The following is a 24231-nucleotide window of genomic DNA, read 5'->3' as shown; positions in this document are numbered from 1 at the left end:
CCCAAAAGAAGTCACAGGCAGGGAAGAGGGACCAGAGGATGAGTGAAAGCAAGATGGTCAGAGGTACCACACCCACACTGGAAGACCCTTGATGTCTCAGATGTAGCTCAACTTGGGGTAAGGGGCTAACGTTTGTCAGGCCTGATGCATGATGGTTCCCTGCCGGTGCCGAGACAGCAGTGCCCCCAGCTGCCTATAGTGCTGCACTAGGAAAGCAGCAGAGCAAAGTTACTAATTATAGGGAATCAGACTGAAGCTCCAAGACTGTGTGACTGCAAGAATCTACATGAGCAGAGGAAATGTCATGGCTTCCTAAATTTCCAGGTTTTAAAATTTTCATGCTTAATAGTCCTTGTGTAGAGAAACAGGGCTGTGTACTGTGGAGTGCACCACATGCCAAAGGAGGCATCCTACACTCCTGACCTGAGCTAAGGGGTTTGGCAGTTCCTGAATGGGGAGCCTGGCCTTGCCTTCCCCGATTCTGTGGGATCACCCACCAATGTGTGAGGGTGCTGACTGCATCTAGAAACCTAAAATTCTGCTTCTTACTCCCAAAAGCCTACATTTTCTCTTCCTGTAAAGGAGGAATGCACCTGTACAGTTGGGGATGAGGGATATCAACAAACCCTTAAAATCAGATACCTTAAACTCTTCTTTTTTCACTGGCAGGCACAAAATTGAAGTGGCCACTAACCTTAAATAGCCAAAATATCTTGAAAAATAACAAAGTTGGTGATCTCACAGTTCCTTATTTTGAAATATATTGGAAGTAATCAAACAGGCTGATACTGGAGCAAAGATAGATAATCCACCAAGTGGACAGAAGAGAAAGTCCAAAATAAACCCCCATATATAGTGAAATTATCTCCCACAAATGGAGATAAGACCATTTAGTGGGGGGAAAGTCCATTCAATAAATAGTGTTGGGACAACTGGATATCAATGTGGCTAAGAAAGATGCTAGACACTAACTTCACAGAACATGCAAAAACCCAAACTGGATCAAAGACTTAATCTAAGAGCAGAAACTATAAAACTGAGGAAAATACCATAGAGAAAAAGCTTCAAGATATTGTATTTGTCAAGGATTTTCTGCATCTAACACCAAAAGCTCTGTCAAGAAAAGCAAAATTAGACAAATGGTACTACACATTACTCAAAAACTTTGTGCACTGGAGTGCCTGGGTGGCTCTAGTGTTAAGCGTTTGACTTTGGCTCAGGTCATGATCTCTCATGTTCACGAGTTTGAGCCCACATGGGGCTCTGTGCTTTCAGTGCAGAGCCCACCTAGGATCCTCTGTCCCTCTCTCTCTACCCCTCCCTCTCTCACGTTCTCTCAGTTTCTCTCAAAAATAAATAAACACTAAAAAAATTTGGTGCACCCGAACTACAATAAACACAGTGAAAAGGAAACTTGCAGAGTAAGAGAAGCTATTTGCAAATGACATACCTACTAAGTGAAAAAAAAAAAAAAAAAAAAAAAAAGAATATAACAACTGTGTTCATGGATGTGGAGAAACTGGAAAGTTTGTGTACTGCTGATAAGAATCCAAATGGTGCAGTTGTTATGGAAAACAGTATGGTGGTTCCTTACAAAGCTAAAAAAAGAATTATATGATACAGGAACAGTTACATATGTTAGAAAATAAGCCAGGCCAAAGAAAATAGTGCAATTCCTTTTATAATGGGGTACTTAAGGTAATCAAAATCATACAAACAGAAAGTACAATAGTGATTACTGGGGGGAGGGGTAGGAAGGAATGGGGAGTTATTGTTTAGCTGGTATAATTTCTATCTTATAAGATGGAAAGAGTTCTGCAGGATAAATGGTGATGATAGTAGTCCATTATGAAAGTGCAGTATTTAATACCTATGGATTGTACATTTAAAAATGTTATGCTTACCACAACAAAAAAATTTGTAGGAATACATAATAAATATTTATGTAACGTATATATAGTTTATGTGAAATCCACATTTTGCTTGGTTTATAGAGACTATAAAAAAATCTGGAAAATGGCTGCACAACCATGTTGACCCTATGTAACCATGTAATTAGAAATAATTTAAATGGCATATTTTGTTATCTTTTCAAAAACACAAAACAGAATAAAAAACACATGGCCACAAAGACAAAAAGGAAGCAGGTACTGGCTGTGAAGATTGAGATCACTCAGTACCAAAAAGTAGGTGCTGATTGATGCAAACTCTGGATTCTTTTTACTGGTGATAGTTCCTCAGGTGCAGATCATCTTGCTGGACCATTAGAACTTTTGGGGAAGGGAGGTAGAAAGACAGAAAAGGAGGGCAGGTTTGGAAGATTTGTGTCTGCATATACACTTAGCAGGCAGGAGGACAGTTTGTTGTTCCCATGAATTTTTGCTCTGTTGCTACCTAAATGCCCCCTGCCCAAACTTTAGTTTTAAAAAAGAACAGGACAAATGAAGGCATTTTCTATAGACCTCAAAACAGTATTGACTTCTGTGAAGTCACAGAAAAAATGGAAAATAGATTATTAAAATGCAAAGGTTCAGGCAGTGGGAGGCAGCTGCTCTTATTTGTCTCTGTCTGTATCTCACCTGACTAGGAATAATTTTTCTCTGTGCTGCCTGGCTGCGTGCACTTTCACTGGAACTGAACTCCCACAGTTCTTCACATCCAAGAGAGTTAGGGACAGGGCAGTAAGCATGTGCTCTGGTGTCCCAGGGAATGAGAGGATAAAGGAAGGAAGTTACCCAGTAATCTCTTTCCATGCTTTGCTGAATCTTCTCAGATGGTATGAGTGCTGCTTTGGACCAACCTAATCCTGACTCACAACAGAGATTAGTTTGAGGGCTGAGGTGAAAATAAATGTGCACATTTGTGGTGACAGAAGGCATCCAAGTAGGTTTTTACCCAATTTGTGTGAAAGAATACCTCATATCTTAGACCCTGATCTTCAGACCCTCAACCTTCCAAAGGAGACGTGGGACCCGGGCAGGCAAGGTGATTTTGGGCTGGAACACCCAGAGGGAGATGTGGTTCGTGAGTGAGGCTGAGCTTCCCTTAGGGCCTCCCAGCACAGCTTTTTCCTACACAACCTGTGCACAGAAGAGAAGGCAGTTTGTCCCACCCCACCTCATCAGCTGCATTGTTGGGAAGCTGGTATGCCAACCAGCCAGTGTAGTGCTGGGTGCCCCTAGGGTCCTAGCTATAGAGTTTCGCTAGAGGTGGGGAACTGGGAGAGGAGGCTTATTGAGGTGGCAGAAAGAAGTCTTCCAGGTCTGCATGGAAAGTTTAAACTGGAAATGGGCTGTTGCTTGAAACCATAATAGCGGTATTGTACTGCCAGTTGGGAACAAGCTCCTGTCTTTGACCATCCCTCAGGGCAGCACCTGAGGAGTCTCTCACTGTTGAGAGACGTAAGAAAGAGTGGGAAGGAAGTGTTACAAGGGGTCTTAGCCTACTGGTCAGCAGGTGGGAGCTGGCGATCCCACGGGAGTAAATGCATACCTCCTTTTCCCACTTCGCATTGGGGCTACTGACATATGGCACTAGTAAGCCACAGTTAGACTCTGCTCCCCAAACCCACAATCATGAACATAGCCATGCCCCTGCTCCCACTTCCCAGTGCCCAACCCTGGGGCCTCTCCAGACACTTCTCTGGAGGGAAGAGAACTAGGAGATCATAAGCATGTGAGTTGTGGCTGTCTACTGCCAGATCACACAGCACTTACCTCACAGTCAGGTATTTCTCTGAAGGATAAGAGGAAGCGTTTCCTCCTGGGTCACAGAAGACAATTGAGACTCAGCTGTCCCTGGGCTTTGGTCCTACAACCTGGCCCAGAAGAAAATATTCTGTAGTCACAGAGAGCCCAAATGCAGAGCCTGGACTGGGGTTGGAAATGGTACCTGCCTCTGCTCTGAGCAGTAATTAATTGCCAGAGGTACCTCAGTCCTGCCTGGAAGGCCAGCTTTGATGTTTGAGATCTGGGGCAAGCTTCTGAGTTATGCAGGACCTTGCAGGTTTGACTGTAGGGCCTATAATTCAACATGGAAACTCTTCAACAAATACAAACTTCCAGAATTCCCTGTGCAAAGTTCTTATGCAGAAAACCAGTTGAATTTTAGAAACTTTTGGAAAGTCTAGAATTCCCTTACTGGGGCTTCTCAGTTCTAAGTTTGTGATGCCAATTTCCATATTAACAAAGGCCTGTAAAAGTCAGGAGTTGGTTTTTTTTTGTTGTTGTTGTTTTTGTTTTTTTAAATTTCTTTTGTTGTACAGTGTCTCATGCTGACATCCTCATAAGATTCAACCCACAAGTCCATCGTGAAAACAGTGACACCAACCTGTTACCTAAGATAAGGAAAACTGGCCTCAGCATGGGTTTGGATGAAGAATAAATCATTTTCAAGCATCCTGGCTTTCAGTCAGCCTAAGTGAATAAAAATCATATTCACCAGGAGAATGCCTGAAACCCTGTTGTTGAATTACTGGATTATTTCCTTCTAATTTCATTCTCTCTCACTATTGGAACACTTTTTTGAGCAAGTCTAAGAGTAGCCACCTGCTGTAAATCATTAAAATATATGTCAGTTCTGGTAAATATACTTTTAAATTATGGTGTTTCTCTTCCATTCTGGTATATTAAAACTCCAGAGGAAATTGTATTTCTTCACAACCAGACCACCAACAGGTCTCTGATGGCTAGGCTTCCCTATGCCTGATGCTTTAGCCTCCTCCCTTCCACACACACACTGTTCTGTCAGGTCTCTACCACAAACTGCCTAGCAATCAGCCATGCCCATCCCCAGTGCAAGCCTTGAGCTTTGCTCCTGACTGTGACTTTCTTAAGGCAACTACCCTACCCCATTCAATTCTGTGCTTATTTGTGAGTGCTTCAGAATTACTTAGAGACATGCTGTACTTCTATGTGCTGAGTCCTAACTGCTTCTGACTTATTTTTTTTTCTTTTTCAGTATATGAAATTTATTGTCAAATTGGTTTCCATACAACACCCAGTGCTCATCCCAAAAGGTGCCCTCCTCAATACCCATCACCCACCCTCCCCTCCCTCCCACCCCCTATCAACCCTCAGTTTGTTCTCAGTTTTTAAGAGTCCCTTATGCTTTGGCTCTCTCCCACTCTAACCTCTTTTTTTTTTTTTTCCCTTCCCCTCCCCATGGGTTTCTGTTAAGTTTCTCAGGATCCACATGAGTGAAAACGTATGGTATCTGTCTTTCTCTGTATGGCTTATTTCACTTAGCATCACACTCTCCAGTTCCATCCACGTTGCTACAAAGGGCCATATTTCATTCTTTCTCATTGCCACGTAGTACTCCATTGTGTATATAAACCACAATTTCTTTATCCATTCATCAGTTGATGGACATTTGGGCTCTTTCCATAATTGGGCTATTGTTGAGAGTGCTGCTATAAACATTGGGGTACAAGTGCCCCTATGCATCAGTACTCCTGTATCCCTTGGGTAAATTCCTAGCAGTGCTATTGCTGGGTCATAGGGTAGGTCTATTTTTAATTTTCTGAGGAACCTCCACACTGTTTTCCAGAGTGGCTGCACCAATTTGCATTCCCACCAACAGTGCAAGAGGGTTCCTGTTTCTCCACATCCTCGCCAGCATCTATAGTCTGCTGGTTTGTTCATTTTGGCCACTCTGACTGGCGTGAGGTGGTATCTGAGTGTGGTTTTGATTTGTATTTCCCTGATGAGGAGCGACGTTGAGCACCTTTTCATATGCCTGTTGGCCATCCGGATGTCTTCTTTAGAGAAGTGTCTATTCATGTTTTCTGCCCACTTCTTCACTGGGTTATTTGTTTTTCAGGTGTGGAGTTTGGTGAGCTCTTTATAGATTTTGAATAGTAGCCCTTTGTCCGATATGTCATTTGCAAATATCTTTTCCCATTCCGTTGGTTGCCTTTTTATGCAGCCTTTGTTTATGGGCATTTGACTGACATGCATGGTGCCAGGTGACCCTGCAGGTAGACATCAATTCACCTACTGGTGCCTCCATTTGGAGGAAGTAAAGACCCAATATTAAACAGAGCCCAGACGAAAAATTGTGGGACATTTATGCTGATTCCATGTTGGACCTTCCCCCTCAGGCCCTCTTTCCTAAGGTGCTTAATAAATGTTCAAAACAGACACAAAAAGCAGCTATCTTCACGCTAATGACATTTGATTCCAGTCTCCTGTGGGCCCACATCGAAGTTGTAGGTTAGGTAGATTTCACAGTAAGGAAGCTTCTTAGTACAGAAATCCCTGAGAAAGAGGTCTTCAGATATTATTTCACTTACCAGGGGAAGAAAGACAATGTCATTGGTAAATGGGGAGAAAATTGTTCTGAGCAAAGAAAAAGAAACACCTATTAAAATCTTCCAAGTCCAGGAATAAGAGTGAGGGCAGACCCTCCAATCTGTGAAATGCCTTGAAGCTTAAGAAATTAAAGCAGATATCTGTTGGTGTCACAACCCTTCCCCTTTTCCCCTACCTGGTGCCCCAGCCAATATGACCCTCTTCCCCACCAGAAAAACAATTCTGTTACATAGAAGCGTCTGGGTGCTCTAAAGTCCAATAAACCTTGGCCTCTTGATTTCCGCTCAGGTTATGATCACTCATGATGGGTTCTATGCTTTGGATTCTCTCTCTCTCTCTCTCTCCGTTTCCCCCCCCCCTCCACCCCCCCTCTGCCCCTTCGAACTTGCATGCTCTTTCTTTAAATAAATAAACTTCAGACAACAACAAACAGAATTCTTACATGAATGTAATGTCGGAGGAATTCCCGCATGGCTACTCTTGTCTGGGTGTGTTCTTGGAAAATGACATTGGCCTCCTCAGATAAGCTGTAACATGGAATGGGGGAGGGGGTGTGGGTGAATGGAGGATTTGGACTAGCCAAACTCTGGCTAGTCCCAAAGAGGATGGACCAGGAGACAAGAAAAGCTTGGTGGAGGGAGGCAGCTGCCACTGGATTTCGCATCTTTGGCTGAGTGGATTGCTGGGTATGTTATGGGAGTTGTAGTCTTCCACAGTCTTCTGGAATAGCTAGAGCAGTCCAGGGACATCGTAGAGAGAGCCCATAGCCCCTATTCCTAGTGTTCATGCTGTGCTGGCAGACCTTTTAGCCACCGGCACAGTTGGTTTTCTGCAGTCAATTTTGCCTGCGTGCGGGAGCCGAAAGCAGGATAAAGGGAAGGATAACCTCCAAATGATCCTAGGTTCCGATCCACTGAAGCCAAATGGGTATGACTGGGAATGATAAATTGTCAGTGAAAGAGCCAAATATTCCCTCCATTATCAATCATCCCTTCCGAAACCCCACTGCCAAGACTCGGAAGGGTAACCTAAGGCTTGGGGGAGGCGGCAGAGGTGAGGTTGGGAGGTCGAACACCCTAGAGGGGTGGTTGCGGACTGCTGACAAGGGAGCAGGCTGAGACAGCGCAGAGAAGCAGCGAAGGAAGACCGGTGGATATGTTGGCGAGCAGCGGCCAATTGACGCAACCCGAAGGTAAGGCCAAGTTTTGTTCCGTGCTCCCGGTTTTAATGCGTGCTGAGCTCTTCAGCTTCGGGGAAGATGAGTAGGGCACAGACAGCAACGGATAGCTGGAAACACAGAGGAACCTTCTTGGCCCCCCCACCCCCACCCCCCACCCTAGTACAGGTGCTTAAGTCTGGAAGGTCGCGTGGGGCTGTGATCAGTCGCCTAGCCCGGCGTAGTTGGCACTCACCCATTCCCTCCAAGAGCTTACAGTCTAGAGCGCAAAATGACAGAGCAGCTGTCTTGTCAACAAATCCTCCAACGAAGCCACGGCTGCACGGGGGCATCCACTGGCGCCTAATTTGGGCTGTCCCTAGTCCTTGTCAGCCGGGCTTGTCCGCTCCATAAAGTCTCTGTTCCCATTCTCCAAACCTTCCCCCAGTCACGCAACAGTCCTCTCCGTGCACTTTTCGCTACTTCTGAATTGTCATGAAACCTTCAAATTTTCGATCTCAAACACTTTCCACTTCCTTCCTGTTTGAGGATTACAGGTTAATCCCGCTAGTCAGGTGGTGGGCTGCTGTGTTGCCAGAAGCAGTTGGCTGCCTTCCCTGGGGCTCCTGTCTAGGTTTATTGTCACTTACCCTGCGAAGCCTTCGTCTGCCTACTTCCCATGGGCTGCATTACTCACGTTAGTTTTTATTTCATAGCTGTAACTAATTAAAATGCGGCCAACTAAGCAGCTCCTGTAGTTACCAGGGAGATAAGTGTGTGAAAGGACGTTAGCCTGCCACTTTCAGCTACTGAAATGTCGCGGGAGACGTTTTTCTGGGGGGAAAGAGAGGGGAGATGGAGGATGGGAAGTTCTGCGAAATTCTCTCTGGAGCGGTATACAGCGTGTAGCGGGTTTCGTTACGCTCTGTTTCTGGCCTGGGATGAAAGCGCACAACACGCAGCTTTCCCTGGTATGCCTGCAGGTACTTCCGCCCTAATTCAAGCTATCACGCATGCGTGCATGGTTCTGAGGCTTCCAGTATTAGATCTGCAGACGCCAGCACATTCGTAACCCAGTGTTGGTGGCGAGACTTGGGTTTTCTCCTGTTGCTCTAAAAAGTGTGGTTCTTTTAGACTTAAAAAACAACCACCAGGCAACAACACACTAAGGAGTTCCCATTCGGTTGATCCGCCATCGGGTTAGACATATAGGTAAGTGCATATTGTTTCCATTTCGAGGCGTTGCTGTTTTGAATTTTAATTTAAAGATCCCAACAGTTGGAGGCAGAATAGGGGTGTACCACGTGGGAAGGCTGAAGACATGCAGGGGTGGAGGATAGTAGCGGAACCCCCATGCTCACCCAGCCCGCCTGAGTTCCTTGTGGCTGGGGGCACTTTCCCGATTTCTGGTGATAGGAACTTCCTTTAGCTTACAGGGTAGGGTTATGTAAGACATAGTCTTTAGTTAATAAGCTTTTCCCAGGAAACATGGTGCTCTCCATGTACAGGGTAAGAGCCTGCACAAGCCAGCACCGTGTGCAGATTAGGTTGTAGAAAAAAAGAATGAGGCGGTTATTTAAAGGGGTATATTGAAGTACGAGGACAAGTGTATTCAAAACAAATGTTAAAAAGAAAGTAGAATACTCAAATATTTCTGGGGAGGAAAGAAGACAGCTGGATCTCAGCTGGATTTCCGCTCCCTCCTTTTGAGGGGACGATGTAAGGGAGGACAAGTGGTATTTGGTTCCTGGAGAAGTTCCTGGGCTGTCAGTAAAAATAAGGAAGCCCCATTTCAGAAAAATAGGTGGGTATCGAATGCAGACACACTTGACTATTTGAGTCAGACACACTTGACTAACACTTCTGTGGGTCTGAAAACAGACACTGCAGATGTTGTATTGGTGTTGCTGGCCGAATTCTGTGTATGGAGGGCATTTAAATGGGGCTGTTATTAAAAATAGACTCCCATCCTTGGAAGTTGTTCTCTGTCCTTCTCACTTCGCTCAGCATCTGTTACCTTGTCTGGGCTTTGCAGTGTTACTTCTGTTTATTTGGACACTTGTTTCATGGTTTGGAACAAGAGAGGAGGTAGCACTGATTAATATGCAGCCCAGGTTCCTTCCACGTGCTGGGATTACCTGGGATGAGGACATTGTCCTAAGGGTTTTTGGCTGGGGCTCAGCATGCCACAGCTTTCCCATTGGAAGCTCTGAGGAGGTGTTGAAGAGTTAGTGTTTTTCCGGTTAGTTCCGCACCTCAGTTTTTCCCTCTAAAATTTTTAAAGGACTGGCCAGACAAGTGCCTCCAAAGGCCCTGCCTGTAATAGAACCATTGGGAACTAAGAGGACTGGCAACCATGGGCTGCAGGGTAGTGTAAATAATTTCACTGGACTGGCAGTGCAGTGGCACCAAGAGGTGTGAGCACTTAGCTCTTTGTTCCTGCTCTCCATCTCCTACACACTTGTCTTTAACTTGCTCTGGCTCTCATCACTGCCTAATTTTCCACTCCTTCTTCACTAAAATTTCTTGTTTTGGAAAATTTCATGAAAATATTCTAAGTACCACTTGTGCTCCTCGCCCGCCCACTCAGAGATTAAACAAGGGAGTGCTCATCCTAATAAGTACCCTCCTCAATACTCATCACCCACTTCCCCTGTCCCCCACCTCCCATCCACCCTCAGATTGTTCTCTGTATTTAAGAGTCTCTAAAGGTTTGCCTCCCTTCCCTCTCTGTTTGTAACCATGTTTTCCCCTTTCCTTCCTGCCACAGTCTTCTGTTAAGTTTCTCGAACACATATGATATCTGTCCTTCTCTGATGGACTTATTTCACTCAGCATAATACCTTCCATCCACGTTGCTGCAAATGGCATGATTTCATTCTTTCTCATTGCAAAGTAGTATTCCATTGGGTTTATAAACCACATCTTCTTTATCCATTCATCAGTTGGTGGGCATTTAGGCTGTTTCCATAATTTGGCTATTGTTGAAAGCACTGCTATAAACAATGGGGTACATGTGCCCCTATGAATCAGCACTCCTGTATCCTTTGGATGAATTCCTAGTAGTGCTATTGCTGGGTCAGAGGGTAGTTCTATCGTTAATTTTTTGAGGAACCTCCAGACTGTTTTCCACCAGTTTGCATTCCCACCAATAGCGCAAGAGGGTTTCCTTTTTCTCCATATCGTCGCCAGCATCTATTGTTTCCTGATTTGTTCATTTTAGCCACTCTGACCAGTGTGAGGTGGTATCTCAGTGTGGTTTTGATTTGTATTTCCCTGATGCTGAGTGACATTGAGCATCTTTTCATGTGTCTGTTGTCCATCTGGATGTCTTCTTTGGAAAAGCATCTATCCATATCTTCGAGAAGTATGTTCTTGATATCCCTTACAGTGTATGACTGCCACCCGAGTGGGGACTTGTGTAGGTATGAGTGAGTTGGTAGATAAGGGAAGCATGTTTGATGAGGGAGTCTTTTGTGGTCAGGAGCCTCCTTTCTCCCCCTGTGGCTGCATGTGAGTGCAGGATGTGGAAGGCGTCTTAGAGCCAGCACAAATGTTGAGTCTTTTATCCTTGCTGAAGATAAGAGCTCTGGTGAGAGTAATGAGCTCTGTTTTGTTTTGTTGTTGTTGTTGCTGTTTTTTGTTTTGTTTTGCTTTTTGTTTTTTGTTTTTTTGTCGACGTCTCTGGTGGTAGGGGTAAACTCTGTATGATTTGTGTGGTTGTGGTAATTGTATATCTTGCCTTTCTTTCTTCATTTGATATAAAACTCCTCCCATATATAAACCATGAATGTTCTTGGTCTGAAAGGGGAAGGTCTGTCAGATCTGTTCAGACTGCTCAGGAGTATTCTTGGATCTGCAGGCATGAATGTTCTACTGGCTCTGTTGTAGGGAGAAGGGTGACAGGATTTAGGGTATTAGAATGGTGATGTCAGAGTTCCCCAGAAGAACTGTTTGTTATTGTGTGAGCCTGGGAGCTTGTAAGAAAGTGTTAGGCATTGCGGTTTAGGATATCTGTAACCTGGTGCGGGGGAAATGACATCTGTATGTTGTCCATATATGAGTTTGTTAGCCTCCTGAGTTAATAGGGCCATGGCTGCTAAAGCTGAGAGGCATGGGTGCCATCCCTTGGTGGTATTATCTAATGTTTTTCAGAGAAAACCCAGCATTTTCAAGTCTGGCCCATGTTTTGGTCCCAGTAGTCTTAGAGCTATCCCTCCCCTGTTGTGTATAGGAGAAAATTATTTTGAAGATTGGGAAGGGCCAGAGCTGGAGCCTGGAGGAGGGCTTGTTTTAAGGTTTGAAGGGTTGTGAGGGAGGGAGAGTGCCAACCTAGAGGTTCATGTTCAGGACCCTGAAGGGCCTCATGGAGAGGTTTGGCTATGAGACCATCTTTCAGAATCCACATTCTTAAGTAACTAAAGGTGTGAAGTTCCTTCTTGGATGATGCGGACTATAAATTAAAGGTGAGTTGCTTTTGTTGTGAGGCAGTCACCCTGTGTCCCAGTGTAAGCAAGTCCTGGGTATGTGGACAGATTGTTGATTAAGTTGGGCTTTGGGGAGGAAGACTCCACAACTTTTTTTGTGTATGAAGGTGAGAAGAATGATAGTGTCAGAAATAAAAGTGGGCAAAGAAGGGCTACAGCAGAGAAAGTTGTCCAGATATTGGGTAAGGGAACAATCGGAAGGGAGAGGTTAGAGAGATCTGATGCTAGAGCTTGTCCAAAGAGGTGGGGCTGTCCCTAAAACCCTGTGGGAGAAATGTCCATATTAACAGTCATGTGTGTTGGGTGTTGGGTGTCGGGGTCAGTTCAGGTAAGTCAAAAAGGTCTTGGAATTCTGGGAAGATGGGAATAGTGAAACACACATCCTTAAGATTGAAGACAGTGAAGTACATGGCGAAGACTGGAATGGTGGAGAGAAGGGTGCGTGGATTGGGGATGATGGGGTGGACAGGGATGACTACCTCACTGATGACTTTCAGATCCTCAACTAGTCTACATGACTTTTTGACTTGGAAGGCTTTTTGACTTGGAAGGATTGGAATATTGAAGGAGAGTTAATAGGTTTCAATATATTGGGGGTAAGGAATTTGGAAATGAGGGGTTGTAAGCCTCACAAGGCCTCAGGTTTGAGGGGATATTGGGGTTTAGAAAGGGAAAAGGTAGGATCCTTGAGGCATATGGTGACGGAGGTGAGGCAAGTAAGCTTACTTGGCTTGGAGGTGTTCTATACAAATGAGGGAACTGAAGTCATAACTGGAGAGAGTAAAGTGGGAGCAGGGTGTGTGGTCCAGTAAGGAGGCCCAGTAATTGGATTGGGGATTATGGGTTGCAGATGAAGGTGATTGCTAGTTTGGTCATGATGTCTCATTTTAGGACGGAGGATGGGACAGTGTAGCAGAACAAGAAAGGAATGGCTAAATATCTGATCTGTCAGGGCACATGAAAAGAGCTAAGGGGGGGAGCTAAGGGTTGAGAAAAAATGCTGTCAATGTCGACAACAGGGATGGGGGAGGGAAAAGAGGGTCCTGAAAATTCACGGAGAGAGTTACCCTGGTCTTGGCCTTGGAGAGGACATGCACGGGAACCTTTTCCAATCCTGAGATGTATCAGTCTGTCCTGAAGAAGTCCCAAGAGATCCACCACTGGGGATACAGCTAATTCCCCCTCATTTGGGCCCCAAAGACAGGTTTGAGGGAAGTGGGTCCCGCCCCCCTACTTTGAAGGTGGGTCATCATTCTCCCAATGGAGAAGGCTCCCATTCTCCTGCTTACAGGCAGGGCAAGGGGTTTTGAGTGGAAGTTGGGTGTTGTTGTTGTTGTTGTTTAACGTTTATTTACTTTTGAGAGAGACACAGACAGAGACAAAGACAGAGGTGTGAGTGGAGGAGGGGCAGAGAGAGGGAGACACAGAATCTGAAGCAGGCTACAGGCTCTGAGCTTGTCAGCACAGACCCTGACGTGGGGCTCGGACTCCGAGACCAGGAGATCATGACCTGAGCTGAAGTCTGTTGCCTAACCGTCTGAGCCACCCAGGTGCCCCTTTAGTGGAAGTTTTTTTATTGGGAGAGTGTTCATACCAGTGGCCAGGCTTACCTCAGGTGCAACAAGGCCCTGGAGGGAGCTTATTGAACCTTTGGGTCAGGCAAGCTGGGTAAGACTTTTCCTGAATAGTTCCATTAAGGGCAGTAGTCAGGAGCTAATAAACTTGCGATCACTTTTGATCCCTTTGTCTCTTTTTCTCTGTGATCCCCTTCTCTCTGTTGTTAAAAAGCTTCAAGGCCAGGTCTAGTAGTTAGATTGAGGAATCTGAGGCTTTCATGTAGTTTTTGAAGTTTCTTTCTAATGTCTGGAGCTGACTGGGAGATGAAATCCACAGCCAGGATCAATTCCTTTGTGAGACTTGGGATCAAGCCTGGTGAATTTTTAAAGAGCCTCAGATGGACAAGTAAGAAAAAGGGCAGGGTTTCATCTGATCTCTGGGTGATCTCCCTTGACCTTTCATCATTGACCTGTTTAGAAGCTGTCCCTTTTGTGCCTTCTTTGAGGCAGGTGACGATGTGGTTGTGCTCGACCTTGTCTCCAGAAGGGGGCTGGTAATTCCAATGGGTCTCAACTAGGGGAACCACTGCATTTCCAGGAGCATATGGTACAGGCTGTCTGTGGTTTAAATCATCAGCATATTCAGTAGCCTTGGACCAAATCTTGGTGGGTTTTTTTGTTTGTTTGTTTGCTTGTTTTTTTGCTTGTTTGTTTTACTCTGGCATGGTATATAGGTGGAGAGAATAACATACAGGTCTCTCCACCATAAGTAATAGGAAAGGGCGAGATATTCAACTTCTTTAGTAAACCTGGCAGGATCAGTTGAGAAAGAGCCAATCTTACATTCTATATGAGAAAGATCTGGCAAGCAGAGGGGAACAAGGACTCAAACAATGCCCTCTGGCCCAGCCACATCTCAAAGAGGGAACTGGGTGGCAGAAGCATGGGGAGGTTGGAAAGAGTGGCCAGAATGAGGATGGACTGGAGAAGGATCGGGAGATGGAGGCAAGGGCTGAAGGGGAATGTTGATGGGGTGCCAAAGGGTCTTGAGGGGAAGCTGGGGAAGGAGTAGTTGCTGTGGAGGTGCGAAGTGAGGGATCGACTATGGGTGAGTGGAAAGGCAGAGATTGGTCGGCAGGGTCAAGGCAGGGTCAAGGTCCGAGTCAGGAGAACTTGGGAGAGGGACAGGGGTCTTTTGGAGAGATAGAAGGAGCATACCACAGGCAGCACAACAGTCAGGATAACAAGCAAGCTCGAAGAAAGCTTCGACATAAGGAACCTCGGACCACTTACCCAGGCAATGACAATACAAACTCAATTAGAGAAGACTGCTGTGATTAAGGTAGCCGTTCTCCGGCCAGACCTCCTGGTCATCTAATTTATATTGTGGCCAGGCTGTATTGCAGTAGAAAATAAGAAATTTGGGCCAAATGTCTTGTTCTAATTGGAAGTGATATTTGGGGGAGGGGGGGGTGCGGTTTGAGATTTTTAAGGAGGCATCCCAGAGGGAAGTCCTGGAGAGGGATGGACAAGGTATTGCCAATCTGGAAATCTGGTAAAAGGAGAAGGGAGATTTTGAGGACTGGGAACAAAGGGGAAAACCGGAAGGGATACAGCTTGATTCAGCCCCAGCCTTCAGAAGAAAATGAAATCCTGACCAGTGCCGAACCTGAGAGAAAGGAGCTTCCCCCAAACTTAAGGGTTTGTGTGTGGGAAGGGATCACACACCCCAAAACTGTGCAAAGACATAGAGGAGGCAACCCTCCAATGGTCAATTTATTAATTGTTGACTAAGCCCAGTACTGGGGTTTGAATCCTGCTGTGGGGATTAGTCAGCCCTTGGTGATTATTCCCAATCCTCAGGATCTCAAAGAGCCCACCTGAAAATGAAAATTTTGATTCGCCTGAGATTAGCCAACAAGGATATCCAGTTGAGATGAATCCTGGTCAGCAGGAGATGGCTAATCCCCATATGTAAGGACCACCAAAAGGTTAGGGTGGCCTGTGACCATGGTGGCAAAGAATTGCACAAAGAGTGGAACAACAAGTAAGACAGACAGCGTTTATTCACTCTCCAAGGGAAGGGAGGGGCCAGACATGTAGAGAGATGTCTGCCCCAGCTTCTGTCAGGCTGGGCCTTCAAAGGGGTTTGAAGGATGTGAGAGGGTTGTAGCTGTGACCCTGGTTGTCTATTCTTGGTCAAGTTTCTCAAGGGTCTCAGTCTGGGGCTCATTTGGGATATCAGTGGTAGTCATGCTAGACATGAATATGCTCAGGTCCACTTTTCAAGAATGTAGGGCACTGTGACCTACAAAAACAGAGTTAAGGCCAAGTGCAGACATCTGTGATTTTTGTCTGTAAGGGGATGCTTTGAATAGATTCCTTTCAACCGCGGACTGGTTGCAGTTTGTTGTTTGTTGTTTTTGGTTGTTGTAGTTTTTGTGTGGAGGGTGGTGTTTTATGTTGTTTTGGTTCTGTTGGCTCAGCACAAGAAGGAAGTAAAATTTAAGGCAGAGTAGTAAACACCCAAGCTAAATGATGGAGGTACTCCCCACAGAGGCAGGCTGCAAATACTTAGAAAACAATATACACGTTTACAAATTACATTTATATATAATGTATCTAAGCATATATTTTATGTATATTTTTGTCCCAAAGTTGAATTGATCTCTATGTTAAGCCACTAGTTAATACGTGAATTAAAAGAAACAACATTTTTTAAAATGCCTTAAAATAGTACAGAAGAGTCACTGAACAAACCAAAACCCACACAAAAATAAATCTAGGGAGTGGAGAGAATCTAAGCTTTAGTGGCCCTTCTTCTAAATCAGCATTTTCTTGGTTGCTATGAACCTTTGCTGTCTTGCACCGTTCAACTGCCAATGTTGATTCTGTCAATATATGCATAACAGGAGCTTAAGAAATGATAAAAAAAAGGAGCAGAGAGAATATTTGAAGAAATGCTGGCCCAAAATGTCTCAAATTTGACATAAGGCATTACTCTAACACATCCAAGAAACTTACCAAACTTCAAGTAGGAAGAACAAAAAGAGATTCACATGAAGATGAAATGCGTGGTCAAACAGTTGAAAATCAGAGACAAAATCTTGAACTCAGCAAGAGAAAAGTAATTCTCGTGAAAAGTGAAATTTGGGGCCAATTTATTATAAACCACAGAGGTAAGGAACCAGTAAGATGACTTATTTGGATGTCAAAAGAAAAACATCAATCAAGAATTTATATATGAGGAGAACAGCAAAATGGACGTGGATTCTTCCTCAGAAAAAGTGCAAAACAGGATAATTGGTTCAGCAACAAACAGAAGAAGATACTGAAGCAGATGAAATTTGCAGAATGCCTAGGAAAAAGGTGGATTTGAGCAAAGTAAATTTGAGGTTGTAAAACATTGGGTTACAAAACAAGTAACAGACATCCGTGTGTCTGAAGTTGATGTTGCAACTGAGTTTATATTCAGCCATCTGGAAGCGAAGAATCCAGACTTCAAAATGATGCAAGTTAACCTGACTAGATTTATGAATGAAAAAATGCAAGAGAATTATGGGAGAACTGTGCACTGTTCTCAAGTGCACAAGAAAACATCTCTGGAATCCCTTCTGCTTTTGTACAAATGAAGAAAGAAGAACTAAATCATAGACAGGCTGAACAAGAGAGGTTGACATCTAAGGAAAAGCAGAATGAAGAGAACAAATGTTCTCCAGTATAGATCACATACTGGGTCACAAATCAGCCCTCAACAGGCACAAAAAGATCCAGATCAGACCATGCACGTTTTCATCACAACACTTTGAAACTTAAAGCCAACCACAAGAAAAACTTTGGAAAGACCACAAGGACATGGAGGTTAAAGAACATCCTACTAAAGAATGAATGGGTCAGCCAGGACATTAAAGAAGAAGTAAACAAAACAAAACAAAACAAAACAAAACAAAAACATTGGGGCGTCTGGGTGGCTCAGTCGGTTAAGCGTCCAACTTCAGCTCAGGTCATGATCTCACAGTCCATGAGTTTGAGCCCCGCATCAGGCTCTGTGCTGACAGCTCCGAGCCTGGAGCCTGCTTTGGATTCTGTGTCTCCTTCTCTCTGCCCCTCCCCTGCTCATGCTCTGTCACTCTGTCTCAAAAATAAATAAAAACATTAAAAAAAAAAAAACAAAAACCCATACATTAAAACAAATGAAACTGAGAACACGACAGTCCAAAACCTTTGGGTTGCAGCAAAAGCAATCCTGGGAGGAAACATATATTTCAATTCAGGTCTATCTCGAGAAACAAGAAAGGTCCCAAATATTCAACCTAACCTTACACCTAAAGGGGCTAGAAAAGGATTAGCAAATGAAGCCTAGTCAGCAGAAGGAAGGAAACAGTAAGGATTAGAGCAGATATAAATGATATAGAAACAAAAAAGCAAAAACGGTAGAACAGATCACAAAACTAAGAGCTGCTTCTTTGAAAGAATTAATAAAATTGACCAACCCCTAGCCAGACTTCTCAAAGAGAAGAAAGGACCCAAATAGATAAAACCATGAATGAAATGTGAGAGATCACAACCAACACCACAGAGATACAAACAATTATTAGAAAATCCTGTGAAAAGTTATATGTCAATAGACTGGATAACCCGGAAGAAATGGACAAATTCCCAGACATTCACACACTACCAAAACTCAAACGGGAAGAGGTAGAAAATTTGAATAGAACCATAAACAGTGAAGAAATTGAATTGGCTATTTAACATCTCCCAACAAATAAGAGTCCTGGGCCAGATGGCTTCCCTGGAGAATTTTACCAGACATTTAAAGAACAGTTAATACATATTCTTCTCACACCCTTCCAAAAAATAGAAGTGGAAGAAAACTGCCAAACTCATCCTATGAGGCCAGCATTACCTTGATTCCAAAACTAGACAAAGATCCCACTCAGAAGGAGAATGACAGGCCAATAACCCTGATGAACATCGATGCAAAAATTCTCAACAAGACACTAGCAAATCAAATCAAACAGTACATTAAAAGAATTATTCACCACAACCAGGTGGGATTGATTCCTGGCAGCCTGCAGGGCTGGTTCAATACTCACAACTCAATCCATGTGACGTACCGTTTTAATGAGTGGGTGATCAGCACTGAGGAAGGAGCTCACTTGTTGCGATGAGCACTGGGTGTGTGTGTGGGTGATGAATCTCTTGGTTCTACTCCTGAAACTGGTATTGCACTGTATGTTGACTGACTTGAATTTAAATACATAAATTTAAAAAAGAAAGAAGAACTGTTTGGAAGATGGTGGCGAGGAAGACGCTGGGTTCACCACGTCCTGCTGACCGCTTAGATTCCACCCACATCTGCCTAAATAACCAAGAAAACCTCCAGAAGACTAGCAGAAACAACTCTCCAAAGCCAAGCATAGAAAAGAGGCCCACGGAAGAGGGTAGGAAGGGCAGAGAGGCGGTGCGCCCTACGTGGGCTGGTGGGAGGGAGCCGGGGCGGTGGAGGGGCAGCCTGCCAGGCAAGGCAGAGCCCCCGAGTCTGGCTTGCAAAAGCAGAGGGGCCGGACTGCGTGAGTTCTGACAGCCAGCGGGACCTAACATCTGGAATGTTATGAGTCAACAGCTCTGCTCGGAGAGGAGGAGGGTGAGAGGACACTGGGAGGGAGAGGTGTTGAGCCCTGGAAGACAGAACTAGGCTTGGTGGGGGGGAACAAAGGCGCTTGCCAGCGCCATCTCCCTCTGCCATCCGCCAGCCAAAATCCCAAAGAAACCAGTTCCCATCACCAAACTTGCTGGCACCGCGCAAACGCCCAACGCTGTGCTTCTGTGGATCCATCCCTCTGACGGGCCTGCCTCCCTCCTGGTGCTGCAGGGCCCCTCCCGCAGGGGACCACCAAAGGCAAAGCCAGCTAAGCCTGCCCCTCCCGCCCCTGTGCACCTTGCGGATCCACCCTGGCCAATATGCCAGACCCCATCAAAGCAGCACCGCAAGCCTGGCAGTGTGCGAGTAGCCCAGACAGGGGCACCCCACTCCACAGTGAGTCCTGCCCCTGGGAGAAGGGAAGATACGTACACACCAGTCTGACTGTGGCCCCACCCACCAACACAAGTTACTCCTGACAGCACAGGGGAAGTGCCCTGCAGTTGGGAGCCACCGCAGGAGCCACTACCCAAAATGACGAAATGGAAGAAGTCTCCTCAAAAGAAACTCCAGGAAGTAGCGACAGCTAACGAATTGATCAAAAACGATTTAAGCAATATAATGGAACAAGAATTTAGAATAACAGTCAGAAAATTAATCGCTGGGCCTGAAAATAGCATAGAGGACAGCAGAGAATCTACTGCTACAGAGATCAAGGGACTAAGAAACAGTCATCAGGAGCTAAAAAATGCTATAAATGAGGTGTAAAATAAAATAGAGGCGACCACAGCTCGGACTGAAGACGCAGAGGAGAGAAGACGTGAATTAGAAGATAAAATTATGGAAAAAGAGGAAGCTGAGAAAAAGAGAAAAAAAATCCAGGAGTATGAGGGCGAGAATTAGAGAACTAAGTGATGCACTCAAACAGAACAATATCCATATCATAGGAATTCCAGAAGAAGACAAGAGAGACACAAGGGCTGAAAGTGTACTTGAACAAATCGTAGCTGAGAACTTCCCTGATCTGGGGAAGGAAAAAGGCATTGAAATCCAAGAGGCACAGAGAATTCCCTTCAGACGTGACTAGAATCGATCTTCTGCACAACAGATCATAGTGAAACTGGCAAAATCCAAGGATAAAGAAAAAGTTCTGAAAGCAGCTGGGGATAAACAGGTTCTAACTTACAAACGGAGACCCATAAGACTAGTGGCAGACCTGTCTACTGAAACTTGGCAGGCCAGAAAGGAATGGCAGGAAATCTTCAATGAGATGAACAGAAAAACTATGCAGCTGAGAATCCTTTATCCAGCAAGTCTATCATTCAGAATAGAAGGAGAGATAAAGGTCTTCCCAAACAAACAAAAACTGAAGGCATTCATTCTCACCACTAAACCAGCCCTACAAGAGATCCTAAGGGGGATTCTGTGAGTGAAATGTTGCAAGACCACAAAGTACCAGAGACCTCACTACAAGCATGAAACCTACAGACATTACAATGACTCTAAACCCATATCTTTCCATAATAACACTGAATATAAATGGACTAAAAGCTCCAACCAGAAGACACAGGGTATCAGAATGGATAAAAAAACAAGACCCATCTATTTAACTGTCTACAAGAGACTCATTTTAGACCTGAGGACACCTTCAGATTGAAAGTGAGGTGATGAAGAGCTATCTGTCATGCTACTGGAAGTCAAAAGAAAGCTGGAGTAGCCATACTTATATCAGGCAAACTAGACGTAACATTAAAGGCTGTAACAAGAGATGAAGAAGGGCATTGTATAATAATTACAGGGCCTATCCATCAGGAAGAGCTAACAATTATAAATGTCTATGCGCCGAATATGGGAGCCCCCAAATGTATAAAACAATTACTCACAAACATGAGCAACCTTATTGATAAGAATGTGGTAATGGCAGGGGACTTTAATACCCAGCTGGCAACAATGGATAGATCATCCGGACACAGCATCAATAAAGAAACAAGGGCCCTGAATGATACATTTGATCAGATGGACTTGACAGATACAGTTAGAACTCTGCATCCCAGAGCAACAGAATACACTTTCTTCTCAAGTGCACATGGAACATTCTTCAAGATATCACACACTGGGTCACAAAACAGCCCTTCATAAGAATAAAAGAATGAAGACCATACCATGCACACTTTCAGACCACAGTGCTATGAAACTTGACATCAACCACAGGAAAAAGTCTGGAAAACCTCCAAAAGCATGGAGGTTAAAGAACGCCCTACTAAAGAATCAATGGGTCAACCGGGCAATTAGAGAAGAAATTTAAAAATATATGGAAACAAATTAAAATGAAAATACAACAATCCAAATGCTTTGGGATGCAGTGAACGCAGTCCTGAGAGGAAAATGCATTGCAATCCAGGCCTATCTCAAGAAACAGGAAAAATCCCAAATACAAAATCTAACAGCACACCTAAAGGAAATAGAAGCAGAACAGCAAAGACAGCCCAAACCCAGCAAAAGAAGAGAAATAATAAAGATCAGAGCAGAAATAAACAATATAGAATCTAAAAAAAAAAACAAAAAAAAACAAACAAAAAAAAAACCTGTAGAGCAGATCAATGCAAGCAAGAGTTGGTTTTTTGAAACAGTGAACAAAATTGATAAACCTCTAGCCAGGGTTCTCAAAAAGAAAAGGGAGATGACCCAAATAGATAAAATCATGAATGAAAATGGAATTATTACAACCAATCCCTCAGAAATACAAGAAATTATCAGGGAATACTATGAAAAATTATATGCCAACAAACTGGACAACCTGGAAGAAATGGAAAAATCCCTAAGCACCCACACACACCCAAAACTCGGTCGGGAAGAAATAGAAAGCTTGAACAGACCCATAACCAGCAAAGAAATGGAATCAGTTATCAAAAATCTCCCAACAAATAAGAGTCCTGGGCCAGATGGCTTCCCAGGGGAATTCTACCAGGCATTTAAAGCAGAGATAATACTTATCCTTCTCAAGCTGTTCCAAAAAATAGAAAGGGAAGGAAAACTTCCAGACTCATTCTATGAAGCCGGCGTTACTTTCATTCCTAAACCAGACAGAGACGTAGCAAACAAAGAGTACTACAGGCCAATATCCCCGGTGAATATGGATGCAAAAAATTCTCAACAAGATACTAGCAAATCGAATTCAACAGCATATAAAAAGAATTATTCACCACGATCACGTGGGATTCATTCCTGGGCCACAGGGCTGGCTCAACATTCGCAGATCAATCAATGTGATACATCACATTAATAAAAGAAAAGATAAGAACCATATGATCCTGTCAATCGATGCAGAAAAAGCATTTGACAAAATTCAGCATCCTTTCTTAATAAAAACCCTCGAGAAAGTCGGGATAGAAGGAACGTACGTAAACATCATAAAAGCCATTTATGAAAAGCCCACAGCTGATGGGCTTCCCTCAATGGGGAAAAACTGAGAGCTTTCCCCCTGAAATCAGGAACACAACAGGGATGTCCACGCTCACCGCTGTTGTTTAACATAGTGTTGGAAGTGCTACCATCAGCAGTCAGACAACAAAAGGAAACCAAAGGCATCAAAAGTGGCAAAGATGAAGTCAAGCTTTCACTTTTTGCAGATGACATGATATTATACACAGAAAACCTGACAGACTCCACCAAACGTCTGCTAGAACTGATACATGAATTCAGCACAGTCGCAGGATACAAAATCAATATACAGAAATCAGTTGCATTCTTACACTAATAATGCAGCAACAGAAAGACAAATAAAGAAACTGATCCCGTTCACAATTGCACCAAGAAGCATAAAATACCTAGGAATAAACCTAACCAAAGATGTAAAAGATCTGTATGCTGAAAACTATAGAAAGCTTATGAAGGAAATCGAAGAAGATACAAAGAAATGGAAAAACATTCCGTGCTCATGGCTTGGAAGAATAAATATTGTTAAGATGTCAATACTACCCAAAGCAATCTACACATTCAATGCAATCCCAATCAAAATTGCACCGGCATTCTTCTGGAAGCTACAACAAAGCAATCCTAAAATTTGTATGGAACCACAAAAGACCCCAAATAGCCAAAGTAATATTGAAGAAGAAGACCAAAGCGGGGGGCATCGCAATCCCAGACTTTAGCCTCTACTACAAAGCTGTAATCATCAAGACAGCATGGTATTGGCACAAAAACAGACACACAGACCAATGGAATAGAATAGCAACCCCAGAATTAGACCCACAAAAGTATGGGCAACTAATCTTTGACAAAGCAGGAAAGAATATCCAATGGAAAAAAGACAGTCTCTTTAACAAATGGTGCTGGGAGAAGTGGACAGCAACATGCAGAAGGATGAAACTAGACCACTTTCTTACACCATTCACAAAAATAAACTCAAAGTGGATAAAGGACCTGACTGGGAGACAGAAAAACACCAAACCCTAGAAGAGAAAGCAGGAAAAAACCTCTCTGACCTCAGCTGCAGCAACTTCTTACTTGACACATCCCCAAAGGCAAGCAAATTAAAAGCAAAAATGAACTACCGGGACCTCATGACGATAAAAAGCTTCTGCACTGCAAAGGAACCAATCAACAGAACTAAAAGGCAACCAACGGAATGGGAAAAGATATTTGCAAATGACATATCAGACAAAGGGCTAGTATGCAAAATCTATAAAGAGCTCACCAAACAAATAACCCAGTGAAGAAACGGGAAGAAAACATGAATAGGCACTTCTCTAAAGAAGAAATCCAGATGGCCGGCAGGCACATGAAAAGATGCTCAACGTTGCTCCTCATCAGGGAAATACAAATCAAAACCACACTCAGATACCACCTCACGCCAGTCAGAGTGGCTAAAATGAACAAATCAGGAGACTATAGGTGCTGGCGAGGATGTGGAGAAACAGGAACCCTCTTGCACTGTTGGTGGGAATGCAAATTGGTGCAGCCACTCTGGAAAACAGTGTGGAGGTTCCTCAAAAAATTAAAAATAGATCTACCCTACGACCCAGCAATAGCATTGCTAGGAACTTACCCAAGGGATACAGGAGTGTTGATGCAT

The sequence above is a fragment of the Panthera leo genome, assembly GCF_018350215.1.
Source record: "Panthera leo isolate Ple1 chromosome Y unlocalized genomic scaffold, P.leo_Ple1_pat1.1 chrY_random_Un_scaffold_86, whole genome shotgun sequence".
In the NCBI taxonomy this organism is placed as follows: Eukaryota; Metazoa; Chordata; class Mammalia; order Carnivora; family Felidae; genus Panthera; species Panthera leo.
Note: the sequence above shows the minus strand (reverse complement) of the source record.